The sequence below is a fragment of the Aegilops tauschii genome, chromosome 3, assembly GCF_002575655.3.
Source record: "Aegilops tauschii subsp. strangulata cultivar AL8/78 chromosome 3, Aet v6.0, whole genome shotgun sequence".
Lineage (NCBI taxonomy): Eukaryota > Viridiplantae > Streptophyta > Magnoliopsida > Poales > Poaceae > Aegilops > Aegilops tauschii.
Genome location: NC_053037.3, coordinates 489,263,783 through 489,291,535, shown reverse-complemented (window position 1 = coordinate 489,291,535; position 27,753 = coordinate 489,263,783). Strand labels below are relative to the sequence as shown.

At 49.9% G+C, this 27,753-nt stretch overlaps 1 pseudogene; it reads left to right on the top strand.

Annotated features, from left to right (window-relative positions):
* The first annotated feature begins 131 nt into the window (after positions 1–131).
* Positions 132–27,380, top strand: LOC109776136 (bZIP transcription factor ABI5 homolog; annotated as a pseudogene).
* Positions 27,381–27,753: the final 373 nt, after the last annotated feature.

Genomic DNA, 27,753 nt, shown 5'->3' with positions numbered 1-27,753 from the left:
CTTTAATTGATGCTTATCTCTTGAATGCGGCAGGCTATAAATAGGGGGCGCGGTGCACAAGACTGAACCACACACCACAAGCAAGAGGGTACGTAGCACACTGAGCGAGACCACAATGGTGAGACAGTAGGATGGCGTTGGAGATGAGAAAGGATGTGAAGTTCTCTGACGAGGAAGTCACCTCACACCTGAGCATTCTCTACGGTGAGGAGCAGATGATTACGTCAGCGAGGCAGTCTTTGATCTTTGTGCTGACAATGGACGGGCTGCAATACGCAATGTGCGAGGCGGGGCACAATTTTGGGTCCATGAACATGGACGAGTTCATGAGCAACATATGGAATGTCGAGGAGTTCCAAGTGGCGATTGACGGTTGCTTGGTGGGCATTGAGGTGGCTCCTGTGGTGCGTGCTAGTGGAGGCGGAGGTAGCAGAGATGCAGGAGGAAGCAATCTAACCCAATAGGAGCCGTTCTCCTTGCCTCCCCTGCTATGCCAGAATACAGTGGAGGAGGTGTGGGCTAAGATCAACATGGAGCCCCTGCCGGTGCATCCCCAGCCTTAGGTTGTGCGACCCTCACCATAGCCTCCTGTCCAGCCGATGGTGGGGAATGGCGGTTTGGTTGCGACCAACGACCGACAGAGGACGCTAGGCGAGATGACGCTGGAGCTGTTTCTTGACAAGGTTGGCGTGGTTTGGGGATCTGGCACCGGCGGCCAGCATGGTCGGCATTGTCCATGGACAGATGAACCGCGCATAGCAGGGGCAGCAGCATGGCCCAATGATGTACCCGAGGAAATGGCCAACGACATGTTCCAGGTGATGGGTGACAGCATGGGGTTCGTCCCCAACTGGTACGCAGGGATGGTCGTGGTGCCGCCGCCACCACCTTCTCAAGGTGGGGTGGGTATCGTGAGTCTAGGGTCATCGGACGGGAGCAATGATGAACTGCATGGGCGACAGAGCGATGATGGAGAACGACGTCGCCCGGAAACGCGGTGCCCCAAAGGATCAGTCCTGCGAGAGGAGCATCAAGCGCCGCCACCGTCGCATGATCGAGAACCGTGAGTCAGGTGCATGATCGCATGCCAGGAAGCACGTACTCATCTTGCTGCCAAAATTGTTGGTTTTATCCAATGACATTGTCGGCGTCTTGGGTACGGGGGTACCCAGACTTGCCTGCCTGCAGCCCACGGCGTCGCTCCACCAACAGCCCGGTACGGCCCAGCTTCGACAACAACAGCTCAAGACCCTCACGAGGGGCTAAGCCTCGCGAGGCGGACAACGTCAAGACCTCCCTGGGGGCGGCCTCGCTAGGCTGGCTCTTGAGGAGCGGAGATATCAATGCAAGGGGCACCTCGCGAGGTTCACGTGACGTGAGCCGTGACGACCAGGGCCAGGCGGGCGCCAGCGGGTGCAGTGTACTGGTTTCCTATTTGGTGCTAAAGAGGCAAGTGCAGGCGAGGAGTCCCAAGGCATCAGACAAAGGTTTCCATATCGGTGCAACGAGACCAAGACCAGCAGGACGGCAGGACGGAGGTCATCGCGGAGCCCACGTCAGCGTCACCACCAGAGCCTTTGGCAGGCGAAGACTACTTTTGTCAGGATAACTTGTACTAGTTGTCTCCCTTCAAAATTGGCCATTGTGGGATCCCTTCCCGCCTACATTAGGGAAGAGGACTGGGGCCTCTATAAATAGGACTAGCCACCACCATAGGAGGCAACTCATCTTGGACCGGATCCATTCCACCAAGACCATCCTCACCAGCTCATAGAGCTCAAGAACACCTCTCCTCCGGAGGCTGTTCACCCATTGTACTAGTTCATCCCCAGCCTACGAGGCAATCCACCACCACCACTCTCGAGTAGGGTATTGCACCACAACAGTGGCCCGAACCAGTATAAATCTCTGTGTCTCATGTTCTTCGGGTTTGTCGAGCTAGGCCGTGAGATCGTTGAGCGAGCGAACTAGCAAGAGCGAGAATCCTTCGTGCGCACCGCAGAGTTCGAACCTCACAAGGGTTTGCCGGAACCCAGAATTCGACATTTGGCGCGTCAGGTAGGGGTGCGCCGAAGCTTTCCCTCTGTCGATCCACGGTCCGCCGTCCCACCATTTCCATGGCAGATGCTCGTCGAGCCCGCGCGGAGCGCTGGGCCGCTCTCAACGCTCGCGTCGCCCAGACGGTGCCCATCGGCGGGCCTCCCCGTCGCTCTTCATCGCCTGCTGCCAATGCCGCCACCGGCCCGTCGGGGAACGAGCAGCAGGCTTCATCGCTGCACCCCTCCGTGCGGCGGGACGGACGCACCGCCACCCCGTCGCTGACTCCGGCCGGTTCATCATCCCACGCTCTCCGTGGGCCAGCGGACGCGCAGGCCACGCTACTCATGGCGCGCGAGCTCCTACGCTACTGCCCCGTCGACGACCTCTACAAGGACTGGCTGGACCGCATCACCGAGCTCGTCAGCACCGCCGGGGGCTCTCCTGCGCCATCCCTCTCACTGCCTCGTCCACCTCCTGTTGCGGGCGATGTAGCCCATGGAGCACCTCCACCGCCTCCACGTCAAGACGGCACCCTCGCACCAAGACACGCGGCTCCGCGGCGCGACCCACCGCGTAGGGCGCCCGCGCACGAAGAAGGAAGCTGCCGGGAGGTCCCTCGGCCGCAAGAAGACGCTCATGTGCTCCCTGCACCACCGCGACGAGACTGTGCGCCACCCGCGGTGGCGGCGCGCGAATACCAAGACCAGGCTCCGCCCCCGCGACGGGCTCCCGTGACTACAACAGGTTGCCGCGCCTTCACTCCTGAGCTGTGTAGCGTCGTCTGGCCCGGGAAGTTCAAGCCCGACCTGCCTCCATGCTACGGCGGCACCCCTGACCCTGCTGAGTTCCTGCAGCTCTACGAGCTGAGCATCAAGGCGACCAACGGCGACGAGAAAGTCATGGCGAACTGGTTCCCCATGGCCCTCAAAGATGGCGTGCTCTCGTGGCTCCTGAACTTGCCCGCGGGATCGATCTCCTCCTGGGCCAGATGCACGAGCGTTTCGTCGCCAACTTCCAAGGCACTCGCGACCACCGGCCGGCCGCGGGTGACCTGCGGCGCATCAAGCAGCAGCCGGGAGAGACCCTGTAGAAGTACATCCAGCGCTTCAACAACGTTCGCCTCAAGATCCCCAAGGTGACGGACAAGGCCATCATCTCCGTGTTCTTCGAGAGTGTTCGCGACGTCAAGATGAAGGAGGAGCTCGCCATCCACGAAGACCTGTGCACGGCCCTGAAGATATTCAACATGGCTACGAAGTGCGCGAGAGCTAAGGAGGGGCGCCTCTCCCTCCTCGAGCTCCCTGCTGTCGACCCAGAAGACAAGAAGGCCAAGACCAAGGATGTGAAGCGCAAGGGAGTGGCCGTGCTCGCGGCTCAACCAGAGATGAAGCGCGGTTGTTGCTACCTCTTGAGCACTGCGTTGGTTTTCCCTTGAAGAGGAAAGGGTGATGAAACAAAGTAGCGTAAGTACTTCCCTCAGTTTTTGAGAACCAAGGTATCAATCCAGTAGGAGGCCACGCTCAAGTCCCTTGCACCTACACAAACAAATAAGAACCTGTCAGCCAACGCGATAAAGGGGTTGTCAATCCCTTCATGGCCACTTGCAAAAGTGAGATCTGATAGCGATGATAAGATAATATTTTTGGTATTTTTATGATAAAGATTAAAAGTAAAGATTGCAAAATAAACGGCGCCAGAAATAACTTGTTGATGGGAGATTAATATGATGGAGAATAGACCCCGGGGCCATAGGTTTCACTAGTGGCTTCTCTCAAGATAGCATAAGTATTATGGTGGGTAAACAAATTACTGTCGAGCAATTGATAGAATTGAGCATAGTTATGAGAATATCTAGGTATGATCACGTATCTAGGCATCACGTCCGTGACAAGTAGACCGACTCCTGCCTGCATCTACTACTATTACTCCACACATCGACCGCTATCCAGCATGCATCTAGAGTATTAAGTTCATAAGAACGGAGTAATGCTTTAAGCAAGATGACATGATGTAGAGGGATAAACTCATGCAATATGATATAAACCCCATCTTTTTATCCTCGATTGCAACAATACAATACGTGCCGCTTCCCCTACTGTCACTGGGATCGAGCACCGCAAGATTGAACCCAAATCTAAGCACTTCTCCCATTGCAAGAAAGATCAATCTAGTAGGCCAAACCAAACTGATAATTCGAAGAGACTTGCAAAGATAACCACTCATACATAAAAGAATTCAGAGAAGATTCAAATATTGTTCATAGATAATCTTGATCATAAACCCACAATTCATCGGATCTCGACAAACACACCGCAAAAGAAGATTACATCGAATAGATCTCCAAGAGAATCGAGGAGAACTTTGTATTGAGATCCAAAGAGAAAGAAGAAGCCACCTAGCTAATAACTATGGACCCGAAGGTCTGAGGTAAACTACTCACACATCATCGGAGAGGCTATGGTGTTGATGTAGAAGCCCTCCGTGATCAATGCCCCCTCCGGCGGAGTGCCGGAAAAGCCCCAAGATGGGATCTCACGGGTACAGAAGGTTGCGGCGGTGGAATTAGGTTTTCAAGGTGATCCTCGATGGTTTCGGGGTACATAGGTATATATAGGAGGAAGAAGTAGGTCGGTGGAGCCACGAGGGCCCACGAGGGTGGAGGGCGCGCACAGGGGGGGTAGGCGCGCCCGCTGCCTCGTGGCCTCCTCGTTGGTTGCATGACGTCCACTCCAAGTCCTCTGGATCACATTTGTTCCAAAAATCACGCTCCCGAAGGTTTCATTCCGTTTGGACTCCGTTTGATATTCTTTTTTTGCGAAACACTGAAATAGGCAAAAAAACAGCAATTTGGGCTGGGCCTCCGATTAATAGGTTAGTCCCAAAAATAATATAAAAGTGTATAATAAAGCCCATTGAACATCCAAAACAGATAATATAATAGCATGGAACAATAAAAAATTATAGATACGCTGGAGACGTATCAAGCATCCCCAAGCTTAATTCCTGCTCGTCCTCGAGTAGGTAAATGATAAAAACATAATTTTTGATGTGGAATGCTTCTTAGCATAATTTTCAATGTAATTATTTTTATTTTGGCATGAATATTTAGATTCGAAAGATTCAAGATAAAAGTTTAATGTTGACATAAAAACAATAATACTTCAAACATGCTAACCAAGCAATTATGTCTTATCAAAATAACATAGCCAAAGAAAGCTTATCCCTACAAAATCATATAGTTAGGCCATGCTTCAATTTCGTCACACAAAACATTCTCATCATGCATAACCCCGATGACAAGCCGAGCAATTGGTTCATACTTTTTAACACGCTTCAGCCTTTTCAACCCTTACGCAATACATGAGCGCAAGCCATGGATATAGCACTATGGGTGGAATAAAGTATAATGATGGGGGTTATGTGAGAAGACAAAAAGGTAGAAAGTCTCACATTGACGCGGCTAATCAATAGGCTATGGAGATGCCCATCAATTGATGTCAATGAGAGGAGTAGGGATTGCCATGCAACGGATGCACTAGAGCTATCAATATATGAAAGCTCAACAAAAGAAACTAAGTGGGTGTGCATCCAACTTGCTTGCTCGCGAAGACCTAGGGCATTTTGAGGAAGCCCATCATTGGAATATACAAGCCAAGTTCTATAATGAAAAATTCCCACTAGTATATGAAAGTGACAACATAGAAGACTCTCTATCATGAAGATTACGGTGCTACTTTGAAGCACAAGTGTGGAAAAAGGATAGTAACATTGTCCCTTCTCTCTTTTTCTCTCATTTTCCCCTTTTTTTTCTTGTGCCTTCTCCTTTTTTTTGGCCTTTTTTTATCTAGTCCGGAATCTCATCCCGACTTGTGGGGGAATCATAGTCTCCATCATCCTTTCCTCACATGGGACAATGCTCTAATAATGATGGGCATCACACTTTTATTACTTACAACTCAAGAATTACAACTCAATACTTAGAACAAAATATGACTCTATGTGAATGCCTCCGGCGGTGTACCGGGATATGCAATGAATCAAGAGTGACATGTATGAAAAATTATGAATGGTGGCTTTGCCACAAATACGATGTCAACTACATGATCATGCAAAGCAATATGACAATGATGGAGCGTGTCATAATAAACGGAACAGTGGAAAGTTGCATGGCAATATATCTCAGAATGGCTATGGGAATACCATGATAGGTAGGTATGGTGGCTGTTTTGAGGAAGATATAAGGAGGTTTATGTGTGATAGAGCGTATCATATCACGGGGTTTGGATGCACCGGCGAAGTTTGCACCAACTCTCAAGGCGAGAAAGGGCAATGCACGGTACCGTAGAGGCTAGAAAATTGTGGAAGGTTGAGAGTGCGTATAATCCATGGACTCACATTAGTCATAAAGAACTCATATACTTATTGCAAAAGTTTATTAGCCCTCGAAGCAAAGTACTACTGCGCATGCCCCTAGAGGGATAGATTGGTAGGAAAAGACCTTCGCTCGTCCCCGACCGCCACTCAAAAGGAAAGCAATAAAAGAACACCTTATGTGTCAAAATTGTCACACAACTTTTACCATACGTGCATGCTACGGGACTTGCCAACCTTAACACAAGTATTTCTCAATTTCACAACTACTCAACTAGCACACTCTAATATTACCACCTTTATATCTCAAAACACTTATCAAGTATCAAACTTCTCATGATATTCAATGAACTCAATATGGAAGTTTTTATTATGCTCATCTTGGATGCCTATCACATTTGGATTAATTTCACAATTAAAGCAAATTACCATGTTGTTTAGGACTCTCAAAATAATATAAGTGAAACATGAGAGATCAATAATTTCTATAAAATAAAACCACCGTGCTCTAAAAGATATAGGTGAAGCACTAGAGCAAAAACTATATAGCTCAAAAAGATATAAGTGAAGCACATAGGGTATTCTAACAAATTCCGAATCATGTGTGTCTCTCTCAAAAGGTGTGTACAGCGAGGATGAATGTGATAAACTAAAAAGCAAAGACTCAAATCATACAAGACGCTCCAAGCAAAACACATATCATGTGGTGAATAAAAATATAGCCCCAAGTAAAGTTACCGATAGACGAAGACGAAAGAGGGGATGCCTTCCGGGGCATCCCCAAGCTTAGGCTCTTGCCAATCCTTGTTCCATAATCCATCAAATCTTTACCCAAAACGAAAACTTCACAACACAAAACTTAACAGAAAATCTCGTGAGCTCCGTTAGCGAAAGAAAACAAAACACCACTTCAAGGTACTGTAATGAACTCATTATTTATTTATATTGGTGTTAAATCTACTGTATTCCAACTTTTCTATGGTTCATAAACTCCAGTACTAGCCATAGATTCATTAAAATAAGCAAACAACACGTGAAAAAAGAATCTGTCAAAAACAAAACAGTCTGTAGTAATCTGTAACTAACGCAAACTTCTGGAACTCCAAAAATTCTAAAATAAATTTCTGGACTTGAGGAATTTATCTATTAATCATCTGCAAAAAGAATCAACTGAATAGCACTCTCCAGTAAAAAGTTGTAGCTAATCTCGTGAGCGCTGAAGTTTCTGTTTTTTACAACAAGATCGCAAAGACTTTCCCCAAGTCTTCCCAAAGGTTCTACTTGGCACAAACACTAATTAAAACACAAAACCACATCTAAACAAAAGCTAGATGGATTATTTATTCCAAAACAGAACCAAAAATCAAGAAAACTAAAATAAAATTGGGTTGCCTCCCAACAAGCGCTATTGTTTAACGCCCCTAGCTAGGCAAAGAGATTTCAATGATGCTCACATGAAAGACAAGAATTGAAGCACAAAGAGGGCATCATAAAACACGTGACAAACACATCTAAGTATAACATACTTCCTATGCATAGGCATCTTATAGGCAAACAAATTATCAAGGCAAGCAAAAACTAGCATATGCAAGGAAGCGGAAAGAAACAATAGCAATCTCAACATAACGAGAGGTAATTTAGTAACATAAAAATTTCTACAACCATATTTTCCTCTCTCATAATAATTACATGTAGGATCATAAGCAAATTCAACAATATAGCCATCACATAACATATTCTCAACACGATCCACATGCATACGAAGTTGACACTCTTCCAAAATAGTGGGATTATCATTAACTAAAGTCATGACCTCTCCAAACCCACTGTTATCAAAAAATTCGTAAGATTGAACATTCTCCAAATATGCGGGATCTAAAGTTGACACTCTTCCAAACCCACTTTCAATAATATTGCAAACACTATTATCAATCTCATATTCATCATGGGGTTTAAATAAATTTTCAAGATCGAAAGAAGAATCACCCCAATCATGATCATTGCAACAAACAGTAGACATAGATAAACTAGCATCCCCAAGCTTAGGGTTTTGCATATTATTAGCACAATTGACATCAAGAAAATTTATAATAACATCATTTCAATCATGCTTTTCATCGAAGGAACTATCAAGTATGGGTGGAAGAGCAACGATCTCATGTTTAACATAAGGAACTATAGCAAATTCATCTTCATAAATATTGGCATCATGGCCACAAGAATAACAAGCATCATGTTCATCAAGGATATTTCAATCAAATCATCAGAATCATAATTATCTATAGATTCATGCATATCATTATTTTCTTCCTCCATAGACTCCTGCAAAATATTAGCCTCTTCTTGGACAGCGAAGGAGTCCTCAATATATGGTTTAACATAGGCATTGGAAGCATAATTATCATAACAATATTTAAGTATGGAAAAAATTTCAGATTTGTAAAGAGTAGCATCATACGTTTCAATCAAAGAAGCAATTTCATAAGCACCCTTAAAAGCAACAAATTCTTTAATTTGTTGAACATCATAGTAATTATAAACACCCTTAGCATACGAAGATACGATTCCATTATCGCTAAACTCACATTGGTAGGGAAGGTGTTTCTTAAGGTTTTGAGAGCAACAAGTAAAATCATAAATTTCACAAAGATTCCAAGCATAACACATCAATCTGTTTATTTGATCCCATAAGAGTCTCCCCTTTTCAGACGAACGGTGACGCACAAAATGAGCATGCTCATCTAAAGATTTCCCATCAACTAGGCTAGTTGGGGTTTCAGCACGAGCGCATAAGGATCAAAGATGATCCAAGTAGAACACTTTAAGTGGATCCATATCAATAGATTTTTAGCAAGCTAAGATGCAAGCACATAGAAGGCACATGGCAACACAAGCAAACGAAAGAGACGGACAGAAGAGGGGCGAATAAAACGGCAAAGGTGAAGTGGGGGAGAGGAAAATGAGAGGCAAATGGAAAATAATGTAATGCGAGGGATAAGAGTTTGTGATGGGTACTTGGTATGTCTTGACTTGTGCGTAGACTCCCCGGCAACGGCGCCAGAAATGGCTAGTTGCTGGGAGATCGAATCTTGACTTGACTTGGCGTAAGCCTCCCCAGCAACGGCGCCAAAAATCCTTCTTGCTACCTCTTGAGCACTGCGTTGGTTTTCCCTTGAAGAGGAAAGGGTGATGCAGCAAAGTAGCGTAAGTATTTCCCTCAGTTTTTGAGAACCAAGATATCAATCCAGTAGGAGGCCACGCTCAAGTCCCTTGCACCTACACAAACAAATAAGAACCTTGCAACCAACGCGATAAAGGGGTTGTCAATCCCTTCACGGCCACTTGCAAAAGTGAGATCTGATAGAGATGATAAGATAATATTTTTGGTATTTTTATGATAAAGATTAAAAGTAAAGATTGCAAAATAAACGGCGCCAGAAATAACTTGTTGACGGGAGATTAATATGACGAAGAATAGACCCGGGGGCCATAGGTTTCACTAGTGGCTTCTCTCAAGATAGCATAAGTATTACGGTGGGTAAACAAATTACTGTCGAGCAATTGATAGAATTGAGCATAGTTATGAGAATATCTAGGTATGATCATGTATATAGGCATCACGTCTGTGACAAGTAGACCGACTCCTGCCTACATCCACTACTATTACTCCACACACCGATCGCTATCCAGCATGCATCTAGAGTATTAAGTTCATAAGAACGGAGTAATGCTTTAAGCAAGATGACATGATGTAGAGGGATAAACTCATGCAATATGATATAAACCCCATCTTTTTATCCTCGATGGCAATAATACAATACGTGTCGTTTCCCCTACTGTCACTGGGATCGAGCACCGCAAGATTGAAACCAAAGCTAAGCACTTCTCCCATTGCAAGAAAGATCAATCTAGTAGGCCAAACCAAACTGATAATTCGAAGAGACTTGCAAAGATAACCAATCATACATAAAAGAATTCAGAGAAGATTCAAATATTGTTCATAGATAATCTTGATCATAAACCCACAATTCATCAGATCTCAACAAACACACCGCAAAAGAAGATTACATCGAATAGATCTCCAAGAGAATCGAGGATAACTTTGTATTGAGATCCAAAGAGAGAGAAGAAGCCATCTAGCTAATAACTATGGACCCGAAGGTCTGAGGTAAACTACTCACACATCATCGTAGAGGCTATGGTGTTGATGTAGAAGCCCTCCGTGATCAATGCCCCCTCCGGCAGAGAGCCGGAAAAGGCCCCAAGATGGGATCTCACGGGTACAGAAGGTTGCGGCGGTGGAATTAGGTTTTCGTGGTGCTCCTCGATGGTTTCGGGGTACGTAGGTATATATAAGAGGAAGAATCACTACAGGAAACAGCTATTTTGCCGTCTGCCACGGCGGACGGCAAAGGCTCGAACGGCGGACGGCAAAGGCCTTTGCCGTCAGCCGCGGACGGCAAAAGGCTCCGGCAAAGTAGGCTACGGTAAACAGCTGCTTTGCCGTCCGCTTCCTGGCGGCGGACGGCAAAGGCTCTTTGCCGTCTGCCGCGGACGGCAATAATTGCGCTGTCAGTCCGTTAAGTGGCTAACGGCAGGCCTTTGCCGTCCGCCGCTGACGGCAAAATTTCTATGGTCTTTGCCGTCCGCCGTATGATGTCATCTACACGTCACTAGATGGCAGGTTCTTTGCCGTCTACCGCTGATGGCAAAGTGCAGGTTCTTTGCCATCTGCCACTGATGGCAAAGTCTTTGCCGTTTGCCACTGTAGGCAAACTGACCAAATGGGTCAGCTCCCAGGAAGCACAGTTGGCTGCCACGTGGCTTCTTTGCCGTCCGCGGCAGACGGCAAAGAGCCCGTTGCCGTCGGTGGCAGACGGCAAAGAGCCTGCATATTGGCACTTTTTTTCTGTTTTTTATTAAATCCAACAATTTTCATCACAAATATATATGACATATATAGATATATTTCACAGCAAACATATAAGATATATATGATATATATGACAACAATTTTCACAGCAAAGTGCAAACATATAAGATATCCATCCAACATGCAGAGTTCCATCATACATAGTTCCATCACATATGTTCCATCCAACTAGCAAGTTCCATCATACATAGCATAGTTCATCCAACTACCAAGATACATGCATAGTTCAACGATACAAAAGAAACAGAGAAAGGGATAAGGAGCACTCCATCCATGCAAGCTTTCGTCAAGTGAATGAAATCTGCAAAATGAAAAATAAGAAAGTTAGAAATAGGTGACTAGAACAAGAAGAAGACTAGAACAAGAAGAGTATGTCATTTATGGGCTAACTTACGTGAAATGGATCATATATGAGCTAACTAAGTTGAAATGGGTCGTTTATGCGCTAACTAAGGTCAAATGGATCGTTTTTGAGGTAACTAAGGTGAAATGGATCGTTTTTTAGCTCACTTAGGTCAAATGGATCATTTATGAGCTAACTTAGTTGAAATGGATCGTTTTTGAGCTAACTTTGTTGAAATGGATCATTTTTTAGCTAATTTAGTTGAAATGGATCTTTTTGAGCTAACTTTGTTGAAATGGATCATTTATGAGCTAATTTAGTTTAAATGGATCTTTTTGAGCTAACTTAGGTGAAATGGATCATTTAAGAGCTAATTTAGGTGAAATGGATCGTTTTTTAGCTCACTTAGGTCAAATGGATCATTTATGAGCTAAATTAGTTGAAATGGATCGTTTATGAGATAACCTAGGTAAGATGGGTCATTTTGGAGTTAACCTAGGTGAAATGGGCCATTTTAAAGCTAACGTAGGTAAAATGGATCATTTAGGAGCTAATCTAGGTAAAATGGGTCATTTTTGAGCTAACTTGGATGAACTGCATCATTTATAAGCTAACCTAGGTAAAATGGGTCATTTTGGAGGAAAAGAAGCTAACTCTAGGTCATTATGGTAAGCATATTGGAGGAAATAAAGCTAAGTCTAGGTCTTTATGCATTTGTTAAGCAAAACACTAGAGAAACTTACCGTGATCAGGGAGGTGTAGGAGCGGGGTGGCTAGTGCCGCTACCTGGAGAAGGATCGTGCGATGCGTTTCTGGAGTTAAGCTGCACCAAAGATCATTTCCAATGTCTCGTTAGCATTACGACACTCAAATGTTAAGACTAGCAAGTAATGTCCATTCAAATTAAACTCACCGTGCTCCCAGGAGCAATCACTGGCATCGGCGGAGCGGGCTGACCGGACTTCTCGCACACAGACTGCACATTTGGTTTTCAGAACAGAGTCATACTAGTTACTAATGAGACTCAAATGTTAAGACTAGCAAGTAATCTGCAGAAGAAACTTACCACAAGGAGCTCGTACATGGCCCTTGCCTGCATGTCATTCCGTGCCCTCTCCTCCTCCATCATCTTTCTCATCCTCTCCTCCATCTCCCGCTGCCTCTCCGCCGCCTCCGCCAGAAGTTTCTCCGTTCTATCTCTCTCAGTCTGTATAGCAGCCTGCAACACCACTCACATGACCATTTGTAATCATTGATGGAAGCGCACACAATGTAATGGAGAAAGATAACTGAGTACGTATCACTAACCTTGATGGCGAGTTGCACTGGCCGTTCACGAGGCCTTATCTCAGGAGCGGAGCTCGACTGGCGCGCCTTGATCTCTAGGAGAGTGCTAGGACAACGGATAAGTCCATCTCCAATGGCTATGGAGCCATGGGACCTCCCGCCACCAGATATCATCACCAACTCTGGATCAATGGGACCCTGGCTCGGGTTAAAGTCCTCCCCTTTCCTCGCCTTCCCCTCATCTCTATATCTCACGAGCTTGTTGTGGGAGGAGATGTTGGTGAAGTTGTTTGCATCATCGAGGTCAGACTGAGAGAAAGCCTTGACTTTCTTGAAAGAGCCAGTGTGGGCCATGGCATACAGGTCGTACAGCTCTAGCACCTTATCCGCCTTATTGTAGCGTGCCTGAAAGAGAGAAACAATGAAAATTAGTAATTAAAGGGCTCAAGCTAGCATGATGAATGAATTGCATGAATCATGAAGCAAACCACATACCCAGTTGCGCCCGAACTGATATAAGTTGGAGCTGCCTTGATGGCGTGGCACACCTTCCATTTGGGCACGTTTGTCCTTGGCCTGGTTGTGGAGGGCTAGCCATTCTATTGAGCACCACTCATCGACCAACACCTCCCAACAATCCATCCGATCCGCACACCATCTCGGAGGCGCCTAAGTTAGCAAATAGAAACTTGAGCGCTACGGCTAAGAATTACTAAATGAAGGAACTTAAGTAGAAGGCCTTAAGAATTACCTTCATGTACTGCTCCTTACTCAGGAACTTATCGCGGCACGCCGGCTTGGTCTTCTTGATACCACGCAAGGCGTAGTAGTCTCGAACAGCCTGCACCCGAGCCTCGTGCCGTAAGTTCTGGAGTAGGCGCTTGCAGACGTTCTGGATAACATTTGCCGCGTCCTCCTCGTATCCCTCCTCACACCTGTAGAATGTATGCAATCAAATGAGACAATATTGATTAGTACAATTAATAACTAGCTAGTTGAAGATTTTGAAATGTGTAAAGGAGAAATTACCCAGAACGTCCTGATCACCATGTCTGCCCTCGTGTCGCACACGACACCGTCGATAATGACATCCGGCAGGGCCGGGGCAGCCACGTAGTGCTCCCAGCTCAACCCAAGCTCTGGAAGCCGACCCTCACCAGGCAACGTGACAAACCCCGGGAAGTTTTGCCGGCAAAGAACTCCAAGGACGGAGTTGGGCCGGCGGACACTATGATGGTGGTCCCAACCCCTGCAGCATGACAAGGCCAACGCATTAGTTATTTGAAGAAACGTGAATGCAGAAGGTACAAAAATATAATGCACTTACGTACCTCTCCCCATCAGGGAAGATCAACCACCTCTACTCGCGGGTCGCCGGCACGGACGGGAGCCGTGTAGCACCACGCTGGTAGACGGTGCCACCCTCCTCCTCAAGATCAGTCGGCTCCCCGCCATCATCAGCATGGCCACTCGGCTCCTCTGGCTGATCCGACCAGGTACCCCATCCGGACGTGTGCTCCTCCGGGGTCTCGTGGGCCGAACTCTCGTGGGCCGAAGGCCAGTCGACCCGAGGCTCATGGGCCCAAGACCCGTGGACCGGAGGCTCGTGGACCGGAGTCCGTGTAGCCTCCTCCTCGGACGAGTCCACCCTAGCAGTCACGTGCTCGGGTGAAACAGCTGGGGGTGGCGGCGAGGAAGGCGCCGTAGCAGTCACCCTACCTCCTCTCCCGCGACCACGTGCCCCACCTCCTCTCTTCCTACCTCGTCCCCTGCTGGGCACCGCGGTCGACGAAGAAGGGCCCGGCGGTGTGGACATACTGTCCAGCAACGCTCGGCGGAGAGGTGCGTCTGGAATCGAAGACCTCAGACCACGCGCCGACGAAGAAGGGGCCTTGGCGCGCTCCCGACCAGCGCCCACCATCTTTCAACACCTGCCATGACAAACAGTAAACGAAATGAGTACAACATAAAAAAAAGACCGACATGAATAATAATATGTGTATCACTTAAGTGTATCATCATCAAGTACAACATTACAAAATTTAATACCTGACACTACTAATAATCTCGATCAGTATCATCAATAAATGCATAATCATCATCATCACTATAATCAATGACGGGCTCATAGGGTTCAGTGGCATTAACATGTGCAAGGCCACCTTGACGTAATCGGTCAAGCAATGACAGGTCATCCGCGGCAGTAACCTCTTCTTGTTCCGGCTCTTCTTGTTCCTCCTCTGGGGTGATGATGTCAGATTCACTGTCGCTGTCTACTTCAATGTTTTGGGGTGAAGTATAGCGGTTCTTGAAATGCTTTTTGGAAAGACGTGTCTCTTGGAAGAATTCTCCTTCATATGTGGCTGGGTTAATGTGAGGTTCATAATCCTCTTCCTTTGGGGGAGATAGTCTAGCACGTGGCGGCACTTCATAAACGACATCCCAACCTTTCAGATTTGGATTAGTTTGGCAGGCCCACGGTAGATAGAATACTTGGGTCGCCTGTTGAGCCGTAATATAGACATCAGGAACATCTAAATGGGTGCTTTGGTTGATTTCAACTAGCCCTATATGTTCATGAGTCCTTCTAGTCTCCTTCGGCTGAAACCAATAACATTTGAAGACTACGACATTCGGTGGGTTTTCACCATAGAATAGAAGTTCATAAATTGCTTCAACTCTCCCATAATACTCGGTACCTCCTTCGCCGATAGCAGATACACAACAATTTGTAGACTTTCGGTCGGCCATAGATAGCTCTTTGCCATAGGTACGAAAGCGATACCCGTTGATGTCGTATTTGTCAAATGAACGGACCTTATAGTCAAAACCATTAGCGACTTGTCTCAATTCGGCGTCCATAGACTCTGAATTAGCCTCCAAGTTTAATATGAAAGGATTGTTGCATTACGCACAAATTAGCGAATGAAACCGGGATAGCCGCCTACAAATTAGCCTACAAGTCTAATAGAAATTACCGTTTGTTTGAACCAAGAGATGAAACCGGGATAGCCGCCTCCTTGCTTTGCGAGAAGCTCATACTCTTCGACAGAATCCTTTTGGATCACCGCTCCATACGAGAATAAGGAGACGTATCGACTGTATGAAATATCCAGGAATAAGAGCAGTTCAAAGGAAATAGAAGTTGCGAAACTATGTACCGAGAACTTACTCGATGTACGGCCGCACTTCTATCAGGTTGTTGAAGATATACAACAAAATGGTCCGCCATTGTTCGTTATCCAAAGATACTGGATTTGAAACACTGGCTGGTGCGAGATTCCCTTTGAATAGGCTGAGGTTGGATCCACCCTTTTTAGGGTCGTCAACATTGTATCGAGGCTTCGGATTATGCAAATGACGATTTTTGGCTTCGTAGTGTGCTGTCACGAAGTTTGCCGCCTCCTCAGTGATGAATGCCTCAGCCATCGATGCTTCAATTCTACGTTTATTTTTACATTTTTGTCGAAGCGTCTTCTGCATCCTCTCAGTTGGGTAGCACCAACGATTTTGCACGGGCCCCCCCAATCTTGCCTCGGTCGGGAGATGCAAAATCAAATGTTGCATTGGATTAAAGAAGCCCGGTGGAAAGATCTTCTCTAACTTGCAAATCAACTCCGGCGCCAACTCTTCCATTTCTTCTAGCACGCCAGGCGATAGTTCTTTCGCACAAAGAACACGGAAGAAATAGCTGAGTTCTGCCAGTACTAGCCATTCATCCTCAGGGATGAAGCCACGCAACATCACCGGCATTACCCGCTCAATCCATATGTGCCAATTATGACTCTTGAGACCAAATATCTTCAATTTATCAAGACTGGCTCCCCTCTGTAGATTCGCTGCATACCCATCGGGGAACATCAACTGCATTTTCACCCACAAGATAATTTCCTCATAGCTGGCCTTCCAAGATTGAACCATGCCTTTGGCTTCGCCCAGTTCTGCTCTCCTTTCGGTTCTTTCATGTTTTGTAACGGCCTATCACATAGCGCCTCCAGATCGACTCTAGCCTTAGTATTATCCTTTGACTTCCCATCTATGCCGAACAATGTACCAAAAAGTGCCTCGGCGATATTCTTCTCAGTGTGCATCACGTCGATGTTGTGTGGGCAAAGGAGGTCTTTGAAGTAAGGCAGATCCCATAAGCATGTTTTGTGAGTCCAGGTGTGCTTAGAATTATACCCCTTGAAGTACCCTGGACGCTCTGGATCTGGCTCGAGAGCGTTTAACTGATCCAGGGTCTGTTGGCCTGTCAATGCAGGTCGTGCAGAGTTTTTGACAACTCTACCTCTGATGAAGTTCTTCTTGTCTTTCCTGAACTTATGGCGAGGATTCAGGAACTGTCTATGCATGTCGAAGCAAGAAAACTTGCGACCGGCCTGAAGCCAACGAAACTCAAGAGCTCCCTTGCATGTGGGGCACGGGAACCTTCCATGCACACACCAGCCAACGAATAGCGCATACGCCGGCAAGTCATGCGTCGAGTACATGTACCAGACACGCATTATGAAGTTCCGTTTGCTATAGGCATCGTATGTCTTGAACCCATTATCCCAGGCTTCTTGCAATTCGTCCTTAAGCGGTTGCATGTACACATTCATATTTTCCCCCGGATAGTTGGGCCCTGGAATTATCAACGTCAGGAAAATGTTCTTTCTTTGCATAATCTGTCCGGGGGGGGGGGGATTGAGTGGAAAGACAAATACGGGCCAACAACTGTATTGGGCTGCCGTCATACCAAACACACTGAACCCATCCGTGCTGATGCCGACTCGAGGATGCCTCGGATCTGCCGCTTTGTCACCATGTAATTCATCAAAAAAATTCCACGCAACACCATCCGATGTGTGTACAATCATCAGATTCCCATCTGCATCTAGTTCGGTTCTTTTGCCCGTTTTGTGCCATGTCATCTGTCTGGCCGTCTCTTCGACCATGAAAAGACGTTGAAGTCTTGGTACGATTGGCATATACCGAAGAACACTAACGGGGATTTTGGTCTGTGTCTTCTCAACCATACCGTTGTCTACCGCAACATACCTGGAAGACTTGCAAATGGGACAATAGTTCAAGTCCGCATAGTCAAGCCTAAACAAGACACATCCTTTCTCACAGGCATGTATCTTATCATAGGGCATCTTCAGTGCACGGAGGATTTTGTCCAACTGGTACAGGTTTGCAGGCATTACATGGCCTTTGGGTAGAAAGCGTCCAAATACTGTCATCATTGCATCGTAGCATTCTCTGCCCAAGTTGAACTAAGCCTTCAGAGCCATTACTTGTGAGATGGCATCCAACTGAAAAAGCTCAGTGTGCTCATGGAGCGGACGTTTTGAAGACTCCAACATTTCATTGAAGGCCTTTGCAGATTCCTCCATCTCCTCGTCCGAATCCCGAGCATCATCAAAGTCTTGCACCATGTTTTCCATCCCGGTACCATGCTCGTCGGTGCGACGACGATCCACCTCAGCTCGGTCACGTTGGGCAGACTCACCATGAAATGTCCACACCGTATAATCGGGCGTAAAACCACTCTTCTGTAGGTGTTTGCCCATTTCAGCCTCTGTCCTCTTTTCCCAATTGCCGCACTGTAAACAGGGGCACCAGGTTTTCCTCTGGCCATTTGCAAATGCGGCTCGCACAAACCCCTTGGTTTTTGTGAACCATTCAGTGCTCCATTTGTTCTGACCAGTGTGACCGGTGTACATCCACGCACGATCACTCATCTTGACTTTCAGAGCTACTAGACACACAACAAATATATATATATAATTCACCATCTATATATTCATCAGTTGATCTAGTTTGTCAATTTTATTACGTCCATGCAACCTACACTCTAATAGGTAATGATAGGTCCTAATCCCACCCGAGTATGTTTAGATTGGGTTCATTTTCCCATGCTATGCTCCGGATCCTACGCAAAATTTCGGCAGCACCTCCCCGCTGTTCTCCTGATACACGTCTCTGCAATAAACAGAGAGGATGTGTACCCGGAGAACAACAGGGGAGGCACTGACGAAATTTATGCGTCAGATCCGGAGCAAAGCATATGGGAAAACGAACCCAATCTAAACATATTCGGGCTGTCCATGGATAGCGTTGGACAATTCGAAAGAATCAAGGTTATAAATATGCAAATGCATGCATATTTATAACTATGACGCTTTCGAACGGGAGACACATATTGGTTACGCATACTGATGATTCAAGACACATATGTAGCTAGCTATCAAGTTTCATCGGAATAGATCAAATAATTAATGGGGGAGGAGGACATGTCATTTGTGCTCACCCACGAACGAAGGGGCAGAGCTCGTCAAACGCACGGCGAGGTCGTCGAACACCAAACCTCGCAGCGATGAAACAACTACACATTTAAAACTACCCGATCAACACAATTATATATGATGTTTTGCATAACAAAATCGAAAGATATATGACCTAACTAATAATTCACAAATATATGACCCCGTCGGCTTCTGGAAGGCCAAAGAACACCTTTTCGGGAGGTGTCGGGGGTCGGGGTGTCGTGTCGGTCTCGGGGTGCCGTGTCGGGGTCGGGGTCTCGGGGTCGGGGTGTCGGGTCGGGGTGCCGGGTCGGGGTCGGGGTGCCGTGTCGGTGTCGGGGTCGGGGTGTCGGGTCAGGCTCGGGGTCGGGGTGTCGGGGTCGGGGTCGGGGTCGGGGTCTCGGGGTCGGGGTGCCGGGTCGGGGTCGGGGTGCCATGTCGGTGTCGGGGTGTCGGGTTAGGCTCGGGGTCGGGGTCTCGGGGTCGGGGTGTCGGGTCGGGGTGCCGGGTCGGGGTCGGGGTGCCGTGTCGGTGTCGGGGTCGGGGTGTCGGGTCAGGCTCGGGGTCGGGGTCTCGGGGTCGGGGTGTCGGGTCGGGGTGTCGGGTCGGGGTGCCGTCTCAGGGTCGGGGTGTCGTGTCGGGGTGCCGGGTCGGGGTCGGGGTTGGGGTCGGGGTGTCGGGGTCGGGGTCTAGGGGTCGGGGTGTCGTGTCGGGGTGCCGGGTCGGGGTCGGGGTGCCGTGTCGGGTCGGGGTTTTTTCCTCTTTTTTCTTTTTCTTCTTCTTCCTATTCTTCCTTTTCTTCCTCTTCTTCTTTTTTCTTCTCCTCCTCCTCTTCTTCTTCTTCCTTTCCTTTTTCCTCTTCTTCTTCTCCTCCTCTCCTCTTTTTTCTTCTTCTTCTTCCTCTTCTTCTTTTTTCTTCTCCTCCTCCTCTTCCTCTTCTTCCTTTCCTTTTTCCTCTTCTTCTTCTCCTCCTCTCCTCTTTTTTCTTCTTCTTCTTCCTCTTCTTATTTTTTCTTCTCCTCCTCCTCTTCTTCTTCTTCCTTTCCTTTTTCCTCTTCTTCTTCTCCTCCTCTCCTCTTTTTTCTTCTTCTTCTTCCTCTTCTTCTTTTTTCTTCTCCTCCTCCTCTTCTTCTTCTTCCTTTCCTTTTTCCTCTTCTTCTTCTCCTCCTCTCCTCTTTTTTCTTCTTCTTCTTCTTTCCTCAAACTAAACTAAACCTAAAACTAAAACTAAACCTAAAACTACAACTAAAACTAAATCTAAACTAAAACTAAAACTAAAAAGGAAAAAAACAGAAAAAAAGAAAAGAAAAAAGGGGGGCTCACCTGGGGGGTGGAGGAGGCCGGTGAAGGAGGGGGGCGGGGCGGTGGAGGAGGCGGCCTGGGGCGGCGGGGGGCCGGGCCTGGGGCGGCGGGGGGCCGGGCCCTGGCGGTGGGGCGCGGGGCGGCGGGGGGCCGGGGCGGGGGGGGGGGGGCGACAGTGCGGTGGGGGCGACGGGGCCCTGGGGCGGCGGCGAGCCGGGGCGTCGGGGGCGACGGGGCGGCGGGGGGCCGGGCCCGGGCGGTGGGGCGCGGGGCGGCGGGGGGCCGGGGCGGGGGGGCGACGGGGCGGTGAGGGCGACGGGGCCCCGGGGCGGCGGGGGCGACGGCAGCACGCGGCGGGCGGCGGCGGCGGCGGGGTGGGAGGAGAGAAACGGCGAGGGAGAGACGAAGTGAGTAACGGGCGGGGGGTATGGGCCGTTAGGTAGTGAGCTCTTTGCCGTCCGCTTTTTGCCTCTTTGCCGTCTGCTAGCGGACGGCAAAGAGGTGGCCCGTTAAGTTTTTCCCAAACGGGCGGGGGGTGGGGGCCACCTCACTCTTTGCCGTCCGCCAGCGGACGGCAAAAATTCTTTGTCGTCCGCTGGCAGACGTCAAAGAGCTGGCAGATGGCAAAGAGCTTCTTTGCCGTCTGCCCTTTCTTTGCCGTCTGCTTTTGGGTAGCTGATGGCAAAGAGCTTCTTTGTCGTCAGCTAGCAGACGGCAAAGAGCTGGCAGATGGCAAATTAGCTGATTCCAGTAGTGGAAGTAGGTCGGTGGAGCCACGAGGGGCCCATGAGGGTGGAGGGCGCGCCCAGGGGGGTAGGCGCACCTCCCTACCTCGTGGCCTCCTTGTTGGTTGCTTAACGTCCACTCCAAGTCCTCTGGATCACGTTTGTTCCAAAAATCACGCTCCCGAAGGTTTCATTCCGTTTGGACTCCGTTTGATATTCTTTTTCTGCGAAACACTGAAATAGGCAAAAAAACAGCAATTTGGGCTGGGCCTCCGGTTAATAGGTTAGTCCTAAAAATAATATAAAAGTGTATAATAAAGCCCATTGACCATCCAAAACAGATAATATAATAGCATGGAACAATCAAAAATTATAGATACGTTGGAGACGTATCAGCTGCGACCACCCGGAGTCCTCGAAGGGCAGCCATCTGTTCTATGCCTTCCACAGCACAGCCACAACACTAATGACTGTCAGGAGGTCAGGGCCATTCGCGATGGGCGTGTCGGTCGACGCCCCGAGCGCAATGACCGCGGCTACGGCCAAGGAGGAGGATGAAGTGGAGGACGCTGGGACGACCGCGGTCCCCGCCAGGAGTGGCGCGACCGGCCTCGTGAGGACCGCTGGCAGGACCAGCCCCGCGAGGGCGCCTGGAGGGAGCAGCCTCGTGAGGACCGACCTTAGGGCAAGGCTGGCCTTCCTCCGGTGCCGCCACCACCAAGGAGGAACGACGACCATCATCAAGACGAGGGGGCTGGGGGCTTCCAGGAGTGCGCGCCATCGCCTGCATCTTGGGTGGTGCTCAGGCCCCAGCCTCCCAGCGCATCTTCAAGTAGTTCGCCCGTGAGGTGAACGCGACTCTCCCTAGGCTTGAGGCCACGCGCCCGCTCAGGTGGTCCAAGTGCGCCATTACTTTCAGCTCGTCCGACTAGCTCAAGTGCGCGGCAACTTCAGGTGCCCTCCCGATGCTCTGTTCGCCCATCATCAGCAACGTCCAAGTCACCAAGACCCTCATTGATAGTGGAGCAGGGCTCAACGTCCTATCCGTGAAGACGTTCGACCGCCTCCAGGTGCCATATGATCAGTTGCAGCCAACCAAGCCCTTCTCAGGAGTGACCGACGGCTCCACCACCCCGATCGGGCAGGTCTGTCTCCCAGTCACCTTCGGCAAGCGCGACAACTACCGCACCAAGCACATCGACTTCGACGTCGCCCACATCCGCCGGCCATACAACACCATCCTCGGGTATCCAGCCCTGGCCAAGTTTATGGCAGTGACCCATCACGGCTACAATGTCCTCAAGATGCCAGGGACCAGCGGCATCATCATGGTTGCTTGCGAGGAAAAGGACACGGCGTGCTCCCTCGAGCACGCTTACCAAGCTGCAGCGGTCGAAGACCCAGATAACGAAGGCGCCGCCTACCCTCCTGAGGCCATCCCCAAGAAGAAGAAGCAGCTGCTCCATCAGGGGCCTCAGGAGAGTGGCGTCTCCAGCGGCACCACCTTAGGACCTGCGCCTGCGGATAGGGCGCCTCCCTCCCTTGCATAGGAAGGCGCGCCCGATGCCCTCCTCAGGCTGGGCTCGGGGGCTCTCTTCTAGAGGGCCTCAGACCTAGCCAACATCACGAGGGAGGTGCTCGGGCACCACGTGGAGGCATGCTTCACCGCACGCTTTCCACAAGAGGGCACAAGGTGTGGAGTGCCTAGTGCTCAGGAGTTCATCACCAAGGTAACCGAGGAGCTTCAAGAAGCAAGGGCCATCCGCAGCGACCGCCGCCCACCACCTGGTGCAGCCCCGCATCCTGGCGAGGACAACGAGCCGCGCTTCTGCGTCGACATCCCAGGGCTCAACAGGGCGGCATCCCAGGCGCGTTTCTGGCCTTCGCGTGTTAGACGGTGCGAGGGTCCACCTCACAGCTATGTTCGCATGCCCTTCAGCTTGCCGAACGTGGCTGTCTCCTTCCAGCGCCACTTGCGGAGCGTTCTGGCGGCTCAAGAGGCCAGACATCACGTAGTCCTGGCAGAGATGGTGATGGTTCTTCATGAGCCGCCCGGGCCCTCGGGGCCTCCCGAGGCTCAGGACCCAGGCAACTCATGAGGAACAACTCCTTCAGCACGCGTCTTCAGCTACCCCAACACCTCGTCGACAACGGTTCCAGGTGACATCTTCTGGTTTATTCAGCTGGGAGCGCCCCTCGGGCTGCATCATTCCCAGGTCGCATGGGCCTATCCCTGCGACGTGTATCTTTTTGCATCTTTAGCTTACCCTGTTGGGGGCGCCCCTTGGGCTGCATCATCCCCAGGCTGCTCGGGTCTGTCCCGGTGAAATGTAGCGTTCATTCATCTATCTGAACTAGCTTGCCCTCTTGCATGGATTACCTTATGATCACCACCTGCTTACCTGTTGCCCTTCGCGGTATCCTGTGTTGCTGACCGTCCCTGCAACGCTGATAAACCTGAGAGATTGAGCTCTGGCTCGCGGCCCGCCCTGTGCACGTCACCTCACCAGATCCTTAGTGCCTTCATCTTCTTGCGAGACGATCAGCGGCAGGACAGCCAACGCGATTACAAGCTATATTTCCTCTCCAACTAACCCGCAGGGATCTCCGGAGCCTAGCTACGGGTGGCCCCGTCAGCTCCTTCCTTTTCTCATGCAATTCGCTTGCGCGTTAAAGGGGGGCTCCTGAGCATCACATCTCCGGAGATCTTACTAACTCTCCAGCCCTCACCCTGGCCTTGACCACGGCACCGCGACCTGGCATACCAGCGGCGGTTGAGCTCGCTCGAGGGTCGGGATCCGAGGACGCAGAGCACCTAGAAGAGCGTGAAAAAGAGAGAGAAGCTGGCACGGGCCTAACCCAGCCATACCACCACCGCTGACGAACGAATCGGGCGCTACACAAGGAAACCGCCTCAGGATTGATAAGATAAGTCACGTATTCAAGTCAGCCCAGCGCTGTGACACATGATTTCTAGCTCTGGTGGCCTTGCTCCGGTGGTGCCGCCTTCCTTTTCTGCCTTTAGGGAGTTGCTTGCACGCTAAAGGGGACCTCTTGAGCATCGCGCCTCGGGAGCTCTCACCGGACCTCGGGTTGCTGACCTCCTGGCCTTGACCATGACATCATGACCTGGCATACCAGCGACGACTGAAGCCTGCCTGGGGACTGGGACCTGTCAGCGTAGAGCGCTAAGCTACCGTGAGGAAGAAAAGGGGGGACAAAGCCGAAGAAAGACAGCAGCCACGAATTTTATAACAAAAATAATATTGACTCAAAAGCGTTACGGATTCTTTACACACCCCCACGGGGTTCATCTCGATTCTCACAGGGAACAAAAGAAGAAGGCTTCCAGGAGCCATATCTACAGACGTTGCCGCCGACGCCATCATCAATAGTGGGCCCCTGGGGGCGGACGCCGACCCCATCCAGATCATCAGCGACGGCGAGCAGATGCCTTCGCCGCGCTTCGAGCACGGCGGGAGCTCGGGGGCACGTAGCTGTCGTCGCTCGTCTCCGGAGTCTCGTCGAGCTCGGGAGAGTCGCTAGACCCCCAGGAGCCACCGATGCTGCTGGAGGAGTTGTCGGCAGGACCAAGGGCGGGCTCAACACCAGCCATCGCACCATCCGGGCGGCCCCCTCGAGGGCAGCACGCCAGGCGGCGGCCTTCCTCGTCGAAGACCTTGAAGAATAGCGTGGAGGTGCCATCGTCCTCAAAATGGATGGCGAGGGCCCCCTCCCCGCGGCAGGCACTGCGACCTCGCCCCATCCGCGGGTCATGAAGACCTTGCCCGAGGAAACGACTTCGACCTCCGCTCCCGTCGCCGGGGTGCTACACTCGGCATGCTGCAACCACAGCTCGAGTGGCGCTCTCGGCGGCATCTCTCCGGTGAAGAACCAAGGAAACTTGATCCATTTACACGGTGGCATCGCCGCCAATACCACTAACTCCCGCGAGGAGCCCTCGTCGCGGGTTCGTGGGACGGTGGCCCGTGCGACCACAACCCGGCCGCTGCGGCCGCGACGCGAGCGGCGCAGGGCGCCGCCTCCTCCTCCAGAGCCTTGCGCTTGGGCGTACATGGGCAGCGGATAACCGAGCGGAGGCCGCTCGTACCAAGGCCTCGTCACCTCCAGCCTCACACCGGCACCGCGGGAGCATCCGAACCTCTTCTTCGGTGGGAGTGGCCCCTGTTCTTGCGGTTTTTTTCCCTTTCTCAGCGGCAGAGAATCTCCTGATCGGCGCCATGGGAGTCGCGGCAAGACGGTGAAGCAAGGAGGAAGAAGGGAGCGCGCTGCAAGAAGAAGGAGATGAGCAACGGGGGCTCCGCCCCTCTCCTCATTTATAGCCAAAAGGAGGCAAACCGCCGGCCTCCACGATCGCAGGTAATGATGGTTTTCCTTCTGCATGCAGCAGGGTCTTGTCAAGTCGAGGACGGTTGCCGAGGCAGCATGGGGAAGCAGAGGCGTCCATGTCCTGTCAATCGCCACGCGTCGACCAAGGCTGCAGGCAGTTGGGGCCCGTGGCGCTCCGCACCTGCCCTTTGGCTTCGCCTTGAAGCTAAGTCCGAGCGTGCGTTGGGCCCGGGGGCTACTGTCGGCGTCCTGGGAACGGGGGTACCCAGACTTGCCTGCCTGCGGCCCACGGCGTGGCTACACCAACGGCCCGGTACGGCCCAGCTTCGACAACAACAGCTCAAGACCCTCGCGAGGCGGACAACGTAAAGACCTCCCTCGGGCCGGCCTCGCTAGGCTGGCTCCTGAGGAGTGGAGATATCAATGCAAGGGCACCTCGCGAGGTTCACGTGACGTGAGCCATGACAACCAAGGCCAGGCGGGCGCCAGCGAGCGTAGTGTACTGGTTTCCTCTTTGGTGATAAAGAGGCAAGCGCAGGCGAGGAGTCCCGAGGCATCAGACAAAGGTTTCCATATCGGTGCAACGAGACCAAGACCAGCAGGACGGCAGGACGGAGGTCATCGCGGAGCCCACGACAGCGTCACCACCAGAGCCTTTGGCAGGCGAAGTCTACTTTTGCCAGGATAACTTGTACTAGTTGTCTCCCTTCAAAATTGGCCGTTGTGGGATCCCTTCCCGCCTACATTAGGGAAGAGGACTGGGGCCTCTATAAATAGGACTAGCCACCACCTATGAGGCAATCCACCACCACCACACTGGATTAGGGTATTACACCACAACGGTGGCCCGAACCAGTATAAATCTCCGTGTCTCATGTTCTTCGAGTTCGTCAAGCTAGGCCGTGAGATCGTTGAGCGAGCGAACTAGTGAGAGAGAGAATCCTTCGTGCGCACCCCAGAGCTCGAACCTCACAAGGGTTTGCCGGAACCCAGAATCCGACAGACATTTCTACAATGGTGGTAAGATGGTTGGTGACACCTACACTCTCTGTCTTTCTTAATCCTACAGGCTTATACCATCGAGCTTGAAGTTGAATTGAACCACCTCAAGCAGGAGAATGCTCGTCTATAAGGTGAGGAGGTACGGAGTTGGTAACCAAGGAAAACCATGAGAAAAATGAGTTTTCTTATTCTTTTCAGTTCTTGCGTTACTAAACTGTTTCACTGTTTTATTGTAGAAGACGATTCTGCTGACCAAGAAACAAATGGTATGTACATTTTCTGACCATCATGTGGAAATCCTCATACACTCGCCATCCCTTGCCAATTGCTTGTAACAATCTAATTGCTAATTCTTAAAACAGTCAATGTGTTCGTGCTGATGAAAACACCTTGTGGCCGTGATCATTTTTTCTTATAGCTAGTAGAGAAGATGATTGAGCAGTCCAAGGAGAACATGAACGCCAAGAAGTGTGGCGCCCTATTGTGGCGCTGCGACAACTGCATCTGGTGAAAGGTGACCTTTCCTTTCCGGAGCTGGCAGTGGATGAGAATGAATTGTGGTTACCTTTCCTTTCCAGAGCAGGGTGGTATCATAATTTACTAGGAGTGCCTAAAACCCATATGGACCCAAATGTCAGTGTTTATCTGGTCAAGCAAGTGAACTTGTGTTGTTGTTACTGTTTATAGGTATATTGGTTTGTCAAAAACTTCAAACAAATGGAACAAAAGAAAATTAGCAACATGTTGATGTGTACTCACGCTTTAATATGATGTGATGCAATGTGTGTGGTCCATTTCTGATGGGGTATTCTCCTTTGATCTCTTCTGAAGAAGTGGAGATGACACACGAGTTGAGTTTAGTCATGTAAACGCACTTTGTCGCATTGGTGAAATTTCAGCCATTCAAATAGTTTTTAGATCCAGTGAAATTTGAGCTATTCAAATAAGTGGTCACACGGGATCCCGTGAGACTTGATGGTGGTCACCCTTTGCAATGCTTGGGTAGTCGACTCCCTTTCCCCTCCGTCGCGGCTAGGCTTCAGTTGTGCTTCCTGGTTGGCAAACCATGACAACGATCATCAACCTTCATACTCTTACGGCTGTGCATCA